Source organism: Peromyscus leucopus, chromosome 10 (assembly GCF_004664715.2).
Source record: "Peromyscus leucopus breed LL Stock chromosome 10, UCI_PerLeu_2.1, whole genome shotgun sequence".
NCBI classification, from domain to species: domain Eukaryota; kingdom Metazoa; phylum Chordata; class Mammalia; order Rodentia; family Cricetidae; genus Peromyscus; species Peromyscus leucopus.
The window spans coordinates 64,306,892-64,325,185 of NC_051071.1; the positions used below are offsets into that span (position 1 = coordinate 64,306,892).

Sequence of the window (18,294 nt, forward strand, 5' to 3'; positions counted from 1 at the left end):
TTTTTCCATTAACAGAGGGAAATTTCAGTTCTGAAATGCTTAATGTTTCCCTTCCTTTGTTTACCAGCATCTTCACTCGGAGGACAGTGCTAACCAACAACTACTCCTTGTATAACAACAACAACAACAGCAAAAATCTAAGAGGTCATTTGAAAATGCACCGAGAGCGCCCGAGCAATCTTGTCTGTGTACCATTCAAGAGGGCTATCCTGGGAACTGGGAGGTACGGAAGGGGTCTGGGGGGTCAAGAAAGGTGGGGAGACGGTCCTGCCGCTAGTGGAGAAGGCAGATGCTCAAAACAGTGGCTGCCTTCTGGTGGGACCAAGCCTCCAAAGAGAAGGCAGGAGGGGACCCCCGTTCCAGGGTTCTCAGGGCCTGAGTTCCCAGTAGGAAGCATTGATGAAGAGGAGAATACCCCTCGTGGCACATGCTCAAGAGAGTGAGCAGGTCGGGTCTGGGTCTGAGGCTGAACAATAGCTCCCCATCCTCCCAGTTCTGGAATGCAGTACTTAACCCTTTCTACCCCAGCTCCTGTTAGTACAAAGCCCCTTATTCAGGATCAACACGTGGTGGGCATCCTTTCTGCTGGAAGCTTGTATGGCTCTCTGTCCCTGGAGTTGGTAAACTATGGCCCATGAACCAAATTTGGCTTCCTAGTTGTATCTGCATGGCCTCCAAGCAAAGAACAATCAGTCCAAATGTTTGGGAAAAATTAGAAGAAGGATCCTGTTTCATGGTGTGTCAAAACTGGAAGAAACTCACGTTTAACGTCCATAAACGTGACTGTTACAGCCTCATCCACTCGTTCAGAGTGTCTCTAGCTGCTTTTCTATCACCCTGGCCGGATCAAGTGGTCTGTATTCCACACTGTGTGGCCTAACTATTGGCAGTCCGCGTCTTTACAGAAGGAATTTGCTGATTCCTGCTTTAATTAACGGGAGAAAGAGACTAGTGTGTGAAGAAGCATCATGAGACAGCCTCAGAACTTTAATCCTCCACAGTTTCTTGGAGCCAATACAAGCAAACTCACTAAAGCTGATCGCTGGTTTGGCCCTGAAACTTCCACTTCTGAAGTCAAGAGATATGGAAAGAGCCAAGGTCTCGCTTACTGTTCCTCCCCCCGCCCCCCCGGGGGGGGGAGCAGCTCCCCAGCACTGCGCCAGGAAAGTCTGGCACATCTACCTCTTCTTAAATTGCTCTAAAATTTTATTTTAAAGATTACGTTTATTTAGTGTGTCTTTGAGTGTCTTCCTCTTATTCCTTTCTACCTTATTTATCTATTTTTTTAAATTTTGCTTTAATATGCATTGGTGTTTTTCCCATGGGTGTCAGGTCCCCTGAAACTGGAGTTATATAGACAGGTGTGAGTTGCCACGCGGTTGCTGGGAATTGAACCTGGGTCCTCTAGGAAGAACATTCAATGCTCCTAACCGCTGAGCCATCGGTCCAGCCCTCCACCTCATTTCAGTGGACTTGAGGCTCACCAGCAGGCTAGGCTTGTTGGCCAGTGAGCTCTGAGGATCTGCCGGCCTTCGACTGGCTGGTGCTAACAGCTGCACACCCTAACATCTGACTTGTGTGTGGGTGACAGAGATCACAACTCAGGTCCTCATGCTTGTGAGCAGGCACTTTACCATCTCTCCAGCCCACACCCCTACCTTCCAGGGGAGCAATTGCTATTTCCCACCGACTCATTCTGAATGCCAGACCATCAGCCACCAGGGAGGGCTCTTCAGAGAGACTTGGGACAGAGCACCTTGGAGGGGACATAGAGCCGGGAGCCTGGGTCCCCGAAGAGGGACACTCCCTCCCTTGCGGCAGAACCAGACTCTGCCTTCCTGGATGTTTTGCCCTCCTTCTGGAATGAGTAAGTTAATCATTCCCTCTGTCTGGGGTCTTCAGGCCTAGTTAAATATCTAACTGCAGGGTCAGCTTGCCCTGGGGGCCTGGGAAAGGCACAACCTTCCCCTCTTGGCCTGGAAAGCCTTCTTGCACAATCCCCACTCACGGGACGTGGAATCTCCCCTTCCAGCATCTATTTCCAGTGCATACTAATGCCCTGAACCAGCACGGAAATGACCCCGGTACGCAAGATTTTCCCACTCATCTCAAGGATTAGAGGCTTTTTTTTTTTTTTTAATCTCTTGGGATTTTATTATTATTATTATTATTGTTATTATTTCTCCCTTTGTAAGAATGTGCAAAACAATTACAGTTTTGAAAGCTCTAAATATATTTCATGTTTCCTTCTCTACAAATCGTGGGCCCCAGTAGGAAGTATACACCTTGGCTGGAATACTGGCTTTTTTGTGGCCAAGGGGGACATGGGGTGGGGGGCAGGGCAGCCCTAGGCTGTGTTTATATGTATTTTTCTGGCCTTGTCTCAGACATTTCCTAGTCTGAATGCCCTCTTATAGAACGTGGGACTCGCCCTCTCCCTGGCTTCCTCTGGGCTTCTGAGACCCCAAGGCTTGGACGCCACATAACCGGATCTGGCTGGCCTTTGAACTCCTTTCTCCCACCTCTGTGAGCGCCCCCTGCTGCTCTGCCCTTCCCATACAGGCTGAGATCAAGGGATCTCAGGGGGTTGTTCTGGGAAGGAGGATATGCCAGTATGCCAAGGAGCTTGGGGGACTGGGGAAAAGCTGCTGCTCCAGTAGCAAAGGCTCACAGGATGGTTCCATTGTGAGATCTGAGTCATGCAGCCTGCATCCATCTTCCCAGCCAGGGGGAACAATGGCATTCTGTCAGGGGCCTAGCAGACAGGCAATAGGCCTCCCTCACAGTCTTCAAGTAGTTCCTAATCTTGTTTTTTTTGAGACCTGGTCTCCCTTATGTAGCGTGGGGTGGCCTGAAACTCGTGATCCTTCTTACTTAGCCTTTTGTGTGTTATTATTACAAGTAGGAGCTTCATGCCTGAGTTTCATTTTAGTATGATTCACTGTAGCAAGTTTTTTTTTTTTTTTTTATTTTTTTAAACAGAGTTTCTCTGTGTAGCCTTGTCTGTCCAGGACTCGCTCTATAGACCAGGCTGGCCTTGAACTCACAGAGATCCACCTGCCTCTGTCTCCCAAGTGCTGGGATTAAAGGAGTACCCATGGCCCATGCTTTGCATTTTTTGAGTCTTGTTAATAAACTTGGGCCCTAATGCTCTAAAGAGCCCTGTTCTCTTCCATGGTCTTTGTATGTAAGTTCTCTCCAAGCAGGCTTTTGTTTAATCTTGAACTAACTTTTGCCTCTGCTATGATATTCAGGTCCTTTCCCCAAAGGCTATCTCATGGCTTCAGCACCATGTTGAGAGGACCAGATTTATGCTGCTGAATCATTAGTAATGTCCTCTGGTCTATCCATTTGCCATACATGTGTGGATCTGCATCTGGACTCTCTCGTCCATTCCAGTCTGTCTGACCTTGTACTTGTAATGGTAGTATATTTCAGAAACCCATTATGCTAAAACGGAAGTACTAAAGGCAGGGCAGGGTTATTATAGTGATCTCCCTCCAATTCTCTTACTATTCTAAGAGCCTTTCTGGTAAAAGTAGAGTCCATCCGAACCATCCGAACCCAGGAATATCCTCAATCAAAGCTATCACCAGGCAGTTCACATTAGGGAAGACTACATGGTGAGCTACCCTTGAGATATATAAAACAACTTTAGTTGAGCAAGTGGAGTCCACATGTATATTATTTAAAAGCATAAATGACTTGACCATTTTGCTACCAGGCTCTACCTAGAATTCTCTAAGTTCTAGATAATAAAAGTCGGTATTATCTCTGACGTAGAGAGGGTGGGGCCGAGGGTGGTTGTTAGCATCAGTTCCTGGCACAACACTGACAGAAAACCCTGGTCATTGCGAATGACCTTGTTGGACCAAGGCTGAACTCAGCAAGAGTTTAACAAACAGCATCTAAATTGACAAATACCCCACCCTACACAATGGCTTTCGGACTCTGCATGTACTCTTTTGCAAAGGAAAACCCTATCAATTAATGATTAAGTAATGAAGTAATCAGTAGCCCTCAGAGTAGGTGGGGTAGGCTGCTCCCCTTGTCTTTGTGTTGGTAGAATCCATGGGTGTTTGGAATTCTTCCCATTGACATTGTTCAGGGATGATACCAGGATCTGTCTGCCTGTATCAGGCTGCCTAGATCTTTGCTGCTTCTTGGTCTGGGAACTTACTGGGAATAAGCAGAAGAAGTAAGGAAGCATATCCCACTCCCTACCCTAGATGGAGATTGAACTTGGGGTCTTAAACATGCTAGGCAAGTCCTTGACTGCTGAGCTATATCTGTAGACATGGTTTAATTTTTTATTTTGAGACAGGATCTAATTAAGATGTCTAGACTGGTCTCAAATTCACTGTGTAACCCAGGCATGCCTTAAATTTGAGAGCCTCCTGCCTCAATCTCTTCCACAGCTGGGATGGCAGGCCTGCATTACAAGGACGGGCTGGGAAACTCCTGGTAAAGATAGGACATAGATTACAGAGAGATGCGTGGTGGCAGGGAGAAGAAATGTGGGGATCACTTAACGCCAACCCAGGGACACCCCAGGGTAAGTCTTGTGTGGAAGGAGAAGTTGACACAGAGCTGCTGGCTGATGTGACAGCCCCCTCCCCAAGGCAGAAAGGCCCTCACTGCATGCCTTCCGCTGGAAAGCAACACCATTTCCAACAATCATCTTCTCCTACTCGAGTGTTCCAGAGTTCAATTCCAGAAGGTTCTGTTCTGCTTAAGTTCAATGACTCTTTACAAATAATTTCTCTTTCCATTCTATCTTTCTTCCAAGAAAGTCAAAGAGAATCCAGAATTTATTTCTGTCTCAAAGGATATGGGCATTAGAGAGAAAGAAAGGTTCCAATTCATCCTGTGCTGATTTTCTGACGTAAAATTCTCAAAAATCTGTTCTCAAGGCCAGCTCATGAGTCATGATATTGGCGTCTCAGTTGCCCTCTGTGCCTGGATTCCAACCAAAAAAGAAAATCCCAGATTTCTTTCAATACATAGGGACAGACCCAAGATAAATCTAATTATTTACTTATCCATGTTCTTGTTCCACTAGGGACTTCAGGGCTGTAAACATCTGTCTGGCAAATATCCTGTCTATAGGATGACTGTCTGTCCACTGTCCCCTTCCCTTAGTTACCCAGGCAAATCCAGAAAAGAGCCACAGTGCTGCTGGGTATGAGGAAAAGTCCACCACAAGGCTTTCCCAGCCCCAGGCTCATCCACATTTCACTGTCTCAGATGCCTGTGTCCTAACCAGTCCACACCTCTTGGCTCTCTTACCTACACGACTCAGTTAATTCTCATTCAATCTCCTTTGCTTCCAATAATGCCCATCTATCTTTCAAGTTCATTTCTTATTTTTTAAAAACCATTATTTGCCCTCAAATCCTAGATGGCCTTTTCTTTTGAATCAGTCATTCTTTGAAGGGAAAGAAGAGGGATGGTGTAGAGGACAAGGAGAAGAAAGAACACTGAAAGGAGAAAAGACGACCAGATCCTCAATGAATCTGTAGGAAGGAATCATATTCTACTATTAGAAGAAAGCTAAGATTCCATGAATGAATCAGGGTCGCCCTGAAAGCACCTACAAGCAGTTAGAAGCCTCCTGTAAATTCTCTGTCCATTGTTCCCTCTAATGATGTTCCAGGCAAATGACTCACACTACCAGTTACTTTAGGACTATTCCCTTAGGATCCAAGAGTAACCGTGTCCTGAGATGCCACCAAAAACGTAAAGACGCAAGAGTTACAGATGGGCAAATCTACATTTGGAACATTACAACTTGGTTCTGCAGAAGCCGGGAAAGACAGTTTTCACAAATCACACAGATGACAGGGGAGTGCAATTAATTTCCAATCCGACTAGCAGCTCATGTAAGCTGATTTTATATAAAGTTGTAACAGAGAAGTTAGAGTTAAAACTCATCGTGCTATAATAAGCACAGGGAGGGATAATGCTCAAGAAGTATGTGAACAATGTCTCAGCCTCTTGCAGAGCACAAAGCATGAGTTCCTCATGACCTGAGCTGTCCCCACCAGGACAAGCAGCTCTCCTGGGAATAGAACACTCGGCTCTGGACTCCTGCCCACGACTGTAGACAAACCACTGAGCCATTTCTACAGAATAAGAAGTTAGGGCTTCTTTGGGGGGTTTTGAGTGAGTGTGAGTGTGCCTATCATGAATGTTACAGAACACAGTCAACATGTATGAAGTTTTTTGGATCTACTGCCAGGCTCTGGAACTCTCCATGCAATGCAGACAGGTCGGGTAGATTTCTCTCTCTGCCCAAGTGCACTGTGCACGACTTGTTATTAATCCAGCTCCCTGTCCTAGGGATGGAAAAAAATGGAACATACGAAATGTCATCTATTACTTAGTCAGCTAACTTAAAAAAAAAAATCTAAAATGGGTGAGTAGATGTTAGAAGTCATGTTTTGAGGCTGAGTGTATAGTCCACAGAACCTAGAAGGATAGTCAAAGTTCTCGCCTGCAGGATCTGTCTTCTGACATCACTTTTGGTTACACGGTTTTGGCTTTGCTCCATTTCTCTTTTCCTCCATCATCTCTGGTTTCCCCCCAACAGCTCACTCTTCCTCATTCTCCCCAAGCTTACTTTCCGCTCCCAGCAGTCAGGCTCGCCCTCTATGGCTTGCCTGATGTCACTTTTAGAACCTTTTTTTTTGACACTGACACAGACTCACTTCTTCCTTCTCATCTCTTCCCTTTATTCAAAGACTGAACTCTCACTCCCTCGGGCATCTGCAAAGCTGCTGTCTCTAAGACAAACCCACACACTTTGTCTCTAAGGTCCTGATGGGTTCAGAGCTCACCCCACACAGCTGAGCACGTCATTGTCCTCTGATGTTTTCCTGGCTGGGCTCATGAGGATGCCAGTGTTCCGATGGCATCCGATCAGCCAGCTCATCAGCCATCATGATTTTGCTTAATCTTCCACTTGACTTTCTGTTGGAGTAATGCTACGATTTTTGGCTACTGCTCACCAACTAGCCAATTAGTACATATCACCAGAAGATGAAATTAATTTGAACTCCCTCGCTCAAAGCAAATCCCAATGAGGAAGGGCAGCTCTGCTGAGGAAAAAGGTTCGTGGACCATCCTCACATACACAATAAAATAAAAGCATTCTGCATCCCAATGGTTAATATCTTCACATTATGCTGCCCACTGAGTATGTTAACAAGGCACACACAGCTGAATATCGCGAGTTCTCCAAGGCAGGGTAGTTTGCAAACCACACTCACCTTGACTCTTGATGATGCTGGGCCCTAGAATAGCTCCTAGGGTGTGGGCCTTCATACCAAATAAGGGGAAAGTGGAGCTCAAGGAAGACTCAGCACTCCATACATGGAGGAGTCCAGACAACTTGGCAGCAGTCCCTCGATGGAGATGAGATTCCCATAACGCACCCGAGGGGAAAAGACGAAACAAAAGTTCAAAATGGGAGAAGAATAGTAGGAAGGCACTATGGCCACGAGGGGAAGGGGACGAGGCTAGTAGAAGCTTCCTGATATGAAGCAAGGGGAAGCAGCAACGGTACAGCTAATTAAAGAGCGGAGCCATCTGCCAGGGCAAGGCATTTTGGGAACTTCCAGAAGTGGGTATGGGAATCCAGCACACAGCCTCAGGGGGGTCAGCTGAGGTCAGCGAGGGGAGCAGACAGTACCACCTCTGAAGCAGCACAGGCCTGTGTGCAGTCCAGGGTTTCAGTGTAAGGAAAATTCGTACGGTTAAACACCGTAGTGTAAGTAAAGCATCAATACTTCAGAGTGACGGGGTCTTGTCAAAACACCGTTTGGTGGGAAAAGTGCGTAGAGTTCTTCTTCTTCTTCTTCTTCTTCTTCTTCTTCTTCTTCTTCTTCTTCTTCTTCTTCTTCTTCTTCTCCTCCTCCTCCTCCTCCTCCTCCTCCTCCTCCTCCTCCTCCTCCTCCTCCTCCTCCTCCTCCTTCTTCTTTTCCTAGAAATAGTCTACTGGGGGTGGCTCAGCACATTTAGACCTTAAGCAACATGCTAGGAGTCCATGGAGTAACGCTCAGTATGTATTAGTATGAACTATTTATGACTTCGGCATTGACGGTTCTTCCCTTCTCTGACTGAGGAGCGACATGATTCAAGTGGCATTTCAAGAGATGACTATGGAAGTCTCTACAGGATCGTGACACTCTGGGGACCAAGGGTGTGGGAGCAGAGGAAGATGAGTTAGTTACTCAGCAGAACATGTAACGCTGCCTAGTCACTGGGTCGTGGGAACACGGGAAACCATTGAGAACTGGGGGCATAAAAGGCTAGAGGAGACCACTGCTCTCAGAACTCAAGAGGTGTCACAGTCTGAGGAAGGCACAGGACCGGAGCTGGGAAGGATGGGCCTGGGTTTCTTTACTGTCTTGACATTTAAAACATATGTTTTTAGTAACTATGCAAAATAAGTTCTTTGTGACAGTTTCCTACACGGTTATTATTGCAACCTGCCCACGCACAACCCCTCATCCTCCCCGCTAAGATCTGTTGGATTTGGGTTCAGAATGTTTAGATTTTCTAAATTTGAGACATCACCTGGTGAGAGGATGGGGTAGGGATGGAGAATTCAGTGTTGAGCAGCACTGCCCAGGCAAGCACCACCCAGTTTCCATTTCAGCCTGGGAAGGCCATGCAGGTTCCTCTCTAGGGCAGGGATCAGTCTTTACTCTCCCTCCCACAGGGGATCCCACTGGGCCCATCAGACAGAGAAATGGGAAGCTGAGGTGATGCTCAGCCTTGTATTTGCAGGGCTGGTCCTTTTGAGCCCACATGACTCAACACACCAAACCCTGATGACAGCGTACCCAGGTCTGGAAATTACATTTCCTGGCTGGCTTCTGATAGCCTTTGAGTTAGAGAGACACCCCATTTTGGCATCAACATTTGATATTGAATTCTCCTTCGAGTGTAGTGCAGCCAGTTTTTTTTCTTAATGCTAGACACACAGATGTCTTTCTACAGACTTCGCATCTTATAATCACTCCAGATTGCTTCCTAAGGTTCATATCACCATGGGATGTGAACCGAACATTGCTTCTTGCGATTTGCTGCTTACGAACAGGTCATATTCAGTGGCATCTTCCTATTCTTTTCTCTTTTCTTGTATGGCTCTAGTACACATAAAAAAGTGGGGTACTGATAAAGGGTCTGAATTCAGACTCTGTCCCCTTAGTCTATTGCAGAATGTTCTAGCAGGGTCTAAGCCAACCCTACGGATGATCCTGTCACATGTGGTCTGGGCTCCTCCATGGAGGGCCCTTGCATTATGTCAAACAAGGCATGTTTAGGTGAGTGAGGTACAGCTCTCTCTGGTAGGGTAGATGAGCTCCAACAGGCCCGTGGTGCATCCTTGCCAAGTGGTGAGCTCATGTATTCAGCACGGACCCCATCAAGTTGGAGTCCTTAACTGCCACTCTAACTGGTGACTGATGTCCATACACGTTCAGCTAGGCTGGGTTTGATCTGGTTTAAGCAGATGGAAGAGCTGACTTTACAAAGTGTGCCTTTCTGAGGGGAAACTCCCTAGTTACCTGGGTGTTTCCTACTTATATTAACATTATCTTGGAAATCACAGGCCTGGCCTGTCTGGACTATGACTGACCATAAATCCAAGGTGGTAAGATATATGATCACTTTTTCCTGATCACTTTTTCCTATTCTTCGAGCACAGAACCGCTTGTGGGAAGTTTCCACAGGAGAGTACTGATAGCCAAGCCTTGCAGACAGTCCGTCCCTATTCTTGGATTTCTAGAAGCTAGACAGAGAGCTCCCAGAGCCCCACATTCATGAGTCTATGGCAGCCCCCTTTTACCGCTATCCTTAGGCATCCTGGAATTCTCCGGCACCCAGAGGGACTTCCTGATCCCACTGTGAGTGGGATGACTCTCTGATCTGGAGGCTTGTCCATTTTCAGAGCTGCTTCTGCACCCACAGGCTCTGCACTGACCAATAACAGCTCCAGGCTAGTTACGAATAAATGTCCTTCATCCCTCCTCCCTGGGGGGGGGGCGGCGGCGGGAGGGGGGAAGATGTATGGGACTCACAGATGGCTTTCAACACCAGCAGGGTTGGACTGTTCAACCAACCCAGTGGCTGGAACATTTGGAAAGACTGAATTTATAGGAATCTCATAGAACTGAGAACAATGGATATTCAGTTAGTAGAGGATGAAGTTCCTCGGTGTCCTGAGGACTGGATTTGCCATGAGAGAGTTTCATACTCTAGGAACCCCTGTGGGTTCCTAGCTTGACAGGCTAACAGCTCTAGAAACAGCCCTCAGAATTTGACTTTGAAGCAGAATCTGTTACCAGAGTCTCTTTAGCGTTCAGAAGGGCCCACTGGAGAAGTTCCAGCCATAAGGATGGGCCCATAGGATCTTAACCGGTGGTTGCTAACTCAGCTGCACACTGGACTCTGGAAACACCCACGGCTGGGCCACATGCCCTGTTCCCAGGTGGGGTCTGGCCCTGGAAGGTTTTAATTGAGCGCTATAAGGCGGGAAGTAGTCAGAGAGCAAGACAGGAGGAAAAGAATCCCACCCATGGGATTCTCCCCACCCGGCTCTGCTCCTTCTTTGTCAGGTGGGCCAGTCAGGACACCTTCTGGCTTTGACAGGACCAATGTGTGGTGCAAAGAGGGATCCAGCTTCGGTGAGGCACAGCGGCTCGCACCCACTGCTAGGCTGGCATTTGGCTACCGCTCTGGCTGATGGTTTTACTCATCAGGCCTCAGCTTCCTTCCCAGCTAGAACTTCCATGGTTACAACTGCTTGGCAGACAATCCCAGACATGAATCAGCCGTGCATAACTGAGTCTCCCTGTTCTCTGTGGTTTTCCTTCCCAGCCTGTGCCCTCTGGTTATTTTCTGCGGCATTCTGGGATGTCCACAAACCCCTAAGTTCTCAGCTATTCGCCCCCAAGTCACGGCCTTTGTTTTCTATTCTCTGCTGAAGTGTTCTCGGGTTGTCTCCCAGTTTCCTAGTAGGATTTAGCATTTCTTCTTCTTCTATGCTCTGTATTGTCTACTGTTGTTCCCAAGGCTTAACTCGGAACAGAAAGTCTTGCTTCTCTGTTGTGGTTGACTCTTCTCGTGTGGGTCTTGGGTACCCATGAAGTGAGCTTGCCTTGTGTGCCACTGTGGTCTCCATATGTGTTTTGTCACAACTAGGAGACAGTTTTTCTGAGTGCCATGAATTTAGTCTGTAGCCCCGGCTGGACCTGGACCTGCAATCTTCCTGCCTCTGCCTCCAGAGAGTGGGTGGGGGGATTACAGGCTGTACCACCAGGCCCAGACGGATGCTGTACTTTTAGGACTGGGAACACCTAAATGCAAAGGACCTTAAAGGTCAGGTGTGCCTGGGGTCTGTCATGGAGCCAACCCTTTCTCTGCAGGTTTTTCTTTTAGAGCAAACACCAATTCTAACCTTGGAGGGGTTTTCCTTTGTTTGATAATGTGTCTCTTTTTCAGAACAGCCTCACAAATAAGGAGAAACTCTGTTATAAACACAAGGGATTAAAATGTTCTCCAAATTCTTGAAGTTGTAGCTTCATTTCTCTTGAATACATTCTCAGGAAATCTCTTCATCAAAATATGTGATCCTTTTAGGAATCTGGGGGTGCAAAGACAATGAACAGATCTCTGAGCTCAGTTAAGCTGGCCAGCCTCAAGCATCAAGATCATGTTGGTCACGAGCTTCACCTGCAGGTGGATCTTGGAATTCAAGGCCAGCCTGGTCGATGTAGCAAGTTCCAGACTAGCCAGGGTTACAGAGCAAACCTTGGAAGAGAGATAGAGACAGACAGACTGACTGACACAGAAAGAGAGAGAGACACAGAGACAGAGACAGAGACAGAGAGAGACCAGAGAAAGAGGGGGAGAGAGAGACAGAATGCAGAGGGAGACAGAGAGACAGAGAGAGTCACAGAAACACAGGGAGGAGGGAGGCAGAGAGAAGGAGGGAGAGAGGAAGGGGTGGAGGTAGGGAGGGAGGAAGAGGCCTGTGGAAAACGATGTAACAGTTGAAGGAACACCGTGGGCTATGGTTTGGGAACGAAGCGTCACCACAGGTTCATGTTTGAAGGTCTCTAGGTGGCGTGCCATATTGGGAGAAGGAGACTTTAGAGATGGGACATGGTTGAGGGTGATGCGGCTTTGAATATCTTTTGTCCCCGGCTCATTCCTATAGGACATGAGAGAAGAAATGCTAAATCCTATTAGGGAAACTGGAAGAACATTTGAGAATGATAAAAGACAAAGGGTGCTTCCTGGCTACCATATGGTGACTAGATCCCCTCCATCATGCCTTTCTGAACGATGTGCTGCCTTACCATAGCCTAGAAACACGGAACCAGATAACCAAAGGCTGAAGTCAGGAGTCCAAACGAGTCTTTCCTCCTTTCTATTGTGCCTCCCAGGTGTGTGTCACAGCAAATGAAAAGTCTGGTTAGCACACCATTCTGGTTTGAAATCAAACTTCAGCACTGTATGGTCGTAGGCAGGTAAACACGTGCACGAAGTGCAGGAATTCATTTGGGTTTGCCATGAACTAAGTGTTGTGCTGGGTGACATGGAGGGCAGGACGACAAAGGAGATAGGCCTCTACCCAGGATTATAGCCCAGGAAGTGTGGACAGACGAGCATACAGACAATTATAACACAGATAGGCTGTAGCTAGCTCTATAATAGATGTAAAAATATTTGACTGTGTGAGGTGGTGCACACTGTAATCACAGTGCCCTAGGAGGCCAAGACAGGAGAGCCATGAGTTACTAGCCAACCTGGGCTCAAAAAAAGTAAAAAGTAAACAAAAATGTTCTAGTTGAGTAGGTCAGAACCAGATTTATGCGAAGGGAAAAGAGCTTTAAAAACATATGTGCTTCCCCCCAACATACTAATAATAAATAAATGTTTTAAAAGTTTAAAGATAGCGGGTGAAGATAGATAAGGAAATTCCAGGCAAGGGACCGGAATGTTTAAAGATGTCGGTAACATTAGTAATATGTTATATTGAAATTGGCTTTTATACTCCATATGAGTCATACATCTACTATTTCATTTTGATTCCCAAACCAATCTTGTGGACTAAGTAAGCTCTTTTATAGAGAAGTTTCCATAAGGTCAGGTGTCTTCTGTGTGGTCACGGAGATGGCAAATGGCTCTGTATCTAGATTTCCTGAGTCCTAACGAGAACCTTCTCCATGCCACATGGTGCTTGGTTCAGTACAGCCAAGATGCCCAGTCTAGCTGGGTTTTGTCGGAGGGCCGACGTGTTTGAGTAAGGAAATGGAATGCTGAGTACTAGTGGCCAGGCTAGACAGCAGAGTTTCAGGGTTAAGTCAAGGGGATAAGTTATGTCTACAAGTTATCAAGATGGAAAGGCAAACAAAAGCAAATGTATTAATATCTTAGAGAAAGTCTGCAGCGGTCTCCTCTCGACCAGCGAGAAAGAATGACCACCACTCAAGGATTCTTCTCAGATCACACTTTATTGGAGAGCCTTTGGTTAAGGGAGAGCTGGAAGCGAGGGGCCCCGAGCACTAAAAGCGGCTGCTTTATATAGGGAAAAGAGGCGTGGATCGCTCCTTTACTGGCTGAAATTAGCTTGCCACCACCAGGCACCACAGGATTGGTTAGGGACCAATATATAGCTTGCGCATGTGCAAAGCAGAGGCGCGTATTTCGTCGAAAGCATTGTCTTAGAAGTTATAAATCTTCAGGATGCAAGGAAGTCGGCACCATCTTATAATGGCGATTGTCCCGGCTCCCTGCAAAAGTCTAAAACTACTAGATCATAACCAGGGTGATAACCATCTGCCCGTTGGCTTGAAATGACTTCACGGGTGCTAGCAGACGGGGTCAGGGTAAGAAGTTTGAACTCTACACTCCAAATAGATGAAAATCACCTTCCCTAAACTTCATGCTGGGTAGATGTTAACCCCACTAAATGGCTTGCTTTCTGCTCACAACTTAGAATAAGGCAATCCAGGGAACCTAGATCTTTTCGGCTCTTTTAAAATAAAATTGAAATGTGTTTAATGTAAAAGTCTGTATCTGCAAATATGCCTTTTGTTTTCTCTTGCAAACCACGGAGGAGATGGTGTATGCATAGAAATTACCTCCTACAAGCCAGAAGGGTGGCACGCGCCTTTAATCCCAGCACTTGGGAGGCAGAGGCAGGAGGATCTCTGAATTCGAGGCCAGCCTGGTCGAAGTCAGTGTTGACACTCAACTCAGTAAACCCTCCTTGGTGGAGCCTATCAATCCTCATGTTAGTGAAAATGCTCTGTTTTTTACATTACTCATGTGCCAGGTTATTAGCGAAAATGCTCTGTCTTTGACACTATACATGTGCCAGGTTTACACTGTTACCTTTCTGGCTCCTAGAAAAGGAGAGGATCCATTCTACTAAACTACAAAGTGCAGAGCAAGCCAGAGCTCATCCTGAGGACCCTGCTGGCTTTCTTTCTTGTTACTCTCCTCCTGGATTCTGAGCTCCAGCCACAATGAATCTCCTGTAGTTTCTCAAATGTGTCTTGCTCTTCCTGGCCCATGGATTTTTCACACCAGTCCTTTTCTAGAACATTCTCCACCCTTTTCCTAGGCTAAATCCTACTATCCTTTGAGTTTCACTTTGATTTTTTTTTTTTTAATTTTTTGGTTTTTCGAGACAGGGTTTCTCTGTGTAGCTTTGGAGCCTGTCCTGGAACTCACTCTGTAGCCCAGGCTGGCCCTCGAACTCACAGAGATCCGTCTGGCTCTGCCTCCCGAGTGCTGGGATTAAAGGCATGCGCCACCACGGACTGGCTTGATTTCTGTCTGACACTAAAGTCTCTACCTCCCCCCACTCCTCCTCGTGTTTTCTGCATCAACCTTGTTCAGAATGAGGGCCTCCTCCCTGTACTCCATATTCATCGTTGCCGAAGCCTTTGCATAGTCTGCCTAACACACCAGATTGGAGGCTCGGTGCTGGAAAGGGGCAGACAATTTATCCCCTCTAGTTTCTTCCTGAGTCTCAGTGCCTGGAATGGAGGGAATGATTAACTAACCGCTGAGCCTCAGGAACGAAGCTCCTACCAGAATGTACGCCCAGCTTAGTATTTTCATAAGAAGGTTTAAACAGCTCAGGAGTCAGTCCAAGAAGCAGGCTTTCTTCCTTGTTACTTATTAAAAATGACCTTGTAGGGCTCTAGTTGACAGAAAACCAGCTAGCTGCCACCATGCTAGTCTACAGTTTCTACACGGGTATGTTTCAGCATTTGGGAAAGACACAAGCCCAGAGAGATTTTGATTAATTGTGACCTACTTATGAACTGGTGCTCAGCCATTTGGAGGTACAGTATGTGAATGTTTGGGCTTGCCCTTCCTGGGCGCCTGAGTCGGTTTCCAAGGAGAGCCCCGAATGGCTAGAGTTGCTCAATCTGTGTTTTTATGCTTTTACTAACATAGGTCAGCTGTTAAAAAATGTATTTTAGAAAAGTAGCAATTTCATTTTAAAAGTTAAAAAATACAACCCTGGAGACAAAAGCTAAAGACTTGCTCTACAGCAAAAGGCTCCTTTCTCAGTCAGTGTGTAAGCTTTAAACATTGGAGGTCGGCCGGGCGGTGGTGGCGCACGCCTTTAATCCCAGCACTCGGGAGGCAGAGCCAGGCGGATCTCTGTGAGTTCAAGGCCAGCCTGGGCTACCAAGTGAGTCCCAGGAAAGGCGCAAAACTACACAGAGAAACCCTGTCTCGAAAAACCAAAAATAAATAAATAAATAAATAAATAAATAAATAAAATAAATAAACATTGGAGGTCATTAGATGCAGGGGCTATGATTAGCAAGGCAAGTTGTACAAAGATATCAACAAGAACCATGTTTTAAGTGAAGCCCACCCACTTACAGGCTCCCAACACCAAGGAAGAGTCGTGGATGCCATAATATAGGGGAAACTTTTTCTAGAGGAACAGGTCAGGTAGGGGACGAGATTGAAAGCAGAGATTCTCCACTAGTGGAAAAGGGGTACATCCCTGTTCGTACTTTTTTTGTTTGTTTGTTTTGGCTTTTCGAGACAGGGTTTCTTTGTGTAGCTCTGGCTGTCCTTGAGCTCACTCTGTAGATCAGGCTGGCCTCAGAGATCCACCTGCCTCGGCCTCCTAAGTGCTGGGAGGCCTGTGCTACCACGCCACACTGCTAGTCTGTTTTTAATAGTGCTGGAGATTGAACCCAGGGCTTCATGCCTTCAAGGAAAACACCCAATCACTCAGCTACATGCTAGGCTTTATTTTCATGATCTTACATTGCCATGGAGTCAGGGCTGGAGAGATAGGTCAGTGATGAAGATCTTTTGTTCCTGCAGAGGACCAGGGTTGGACCCATATGATGGTTCACAACCATCCTTTCCATCCTTTCTAGGGGATCTGATGACCCCCTTCTGACCTTGCTGGCAACAGGGGCACACATGGTGCCCAGACATATATTCAAATGAAACACTCATACACATGAAATAAATAAATATAAGAAAGAAATTACCACAAAGTCAATGAACTTTAGACATGGAGGAGCCCTCAATTCAATGCTGCCCAAACCTTCATTTGCAGATGAGGGACCATGGCTCACACATTTATTTGCCTGTGCTCATTTGCAGACGATATAGAAGAGGAACCAATGGGCTATATGAACTCATCTCCTCGATTTGATTGACAACACCATAGGAACTTTATCTATCCTTATTCAGGGCCCACCACCTAGAGAGCACAGGATGGTGAGAGCAGAAATATTTTGGGGAAAGCCACGAAGCATTCCTAGGCAGATATCTGGTCAGCTGGCAGATTCATCTTGGGAGCAATTCCAGTTTGCATGAATGAAACATGGACAAATAAGACAGCTCTGGGTCTGGGCAAGTAATTCCCCCAATTCTCCTGGGTTTTGGGATGGGAAAGTGCAGCCTGCTCTGGAATCTGGGAACATCACAAACAGTACTGGGTAGAACTCCTCGAGTGACCTCAGCCTCACTTTAGTCTTGTCACAGTCCCATTCCCAGGTGCTGGCTTACCCACATATGTCTGAGACAATTAAAAAAAACAAAACAAACAAACAAAACAAAACAACAACAAAAAAAACAAAGGGAAAAAAATCTTTCCAAAACACACGCTAAGCAAAATCTATCTTCCTGTGTTCTCTGGCAAGAGAGTTGGAACACAAGGGATGAGTTCAAGGGCATGACTCACCCAGCAAGACAAATGAAGTTAGTCAATGGAGGTTAGGAGGGCAGTTGAGGAAGCGAACAAGAGCCGGGCTTGGGAAAGGGGCTCTGGAGAAAACACAGTTACTGAGAAAACTCAGTCCTCATCCCTGAGACAAAACTACTGGAGAGGACAACTTAAGGGAGGAGGAATGTATTCTGGCCCACGGTGCAGCCTGCGGTTGCTTGGCCCCAAGGATGCAGGCAGATCACCATGACACCAGGATCACATGATGGAGGCATCTTGGAAAATAGCAAGTGGAGAAAAGGTCATAAAGTGGCCAGCTGAAGATACCATCTCATTAAGCTGCTTCCTCTGAAGGCCCCATTTATTTTCACCACCTCCTAGTAATGCCGTCCTATTAGATTAACACTGATTAGGCCCCAGCCCTCAAAATCACGATCTCTGGAAACACCCACACAGACAGAACTACAGGTGTGCGTTATTAATCTCCTCGGTGTTGTTTTTTTAATCCAATGAAGTTGGCCATCAAGAGCAATCATCCCATTATCCATGGATTGACTCCACCATGCATGGGGAAAAGGTTCACTCTTACTAGTAGAGAACTGGAGTGCCAGCAGGCAAGCATTTTCTAATCGGCAGGTCCATCCAGATGCCAGCCTCCTCCCCACGATGGAATTGCCCATCTGGGTGGGTTCTGAGCCAGCTGGCCTCAAGAGTTGGTAGCATTTCCAGGGGAAAAGAGGGCTCAGCAGTTACAAATGAAGATCTGCCCGAGAAAGCTTACTCTGGAGCCTCGGCTCCCACTCCCAGGTCAAAGTCACTCCTTCAGTCTCACTCTCCTCTGGTCACCTCCTGGCTGCAGGACATCTCTGACACATCTTTCGATGATTTCCTCCCTTCCTGTGTGTGCATGCTTCAACTGCAGCTTGACAAATTACAGTTGTATGTACTTAGAGGATGAATGTGATATTATAATTTAGGAATAAACCAAGCCAAGCCAATGAACATGTCTATCACTTCAAATTCTTATATTTTTTTTTATGTGTGGGGAAGACATTTGA

General features: G+C 46.5%; 1 protein-coding gene across 1 annotated transcript in view; it reads right to left on the bottom strand.

Annotated features, from left to right (window-relative positions):
* Positions 1-18,294, bottom strand: part of Igfbp7 (insulin like growth factor binding protein 7) — a 62,570-nt gene that overhangs the window by 11,019 nt on the left and 33,257 nt on the right.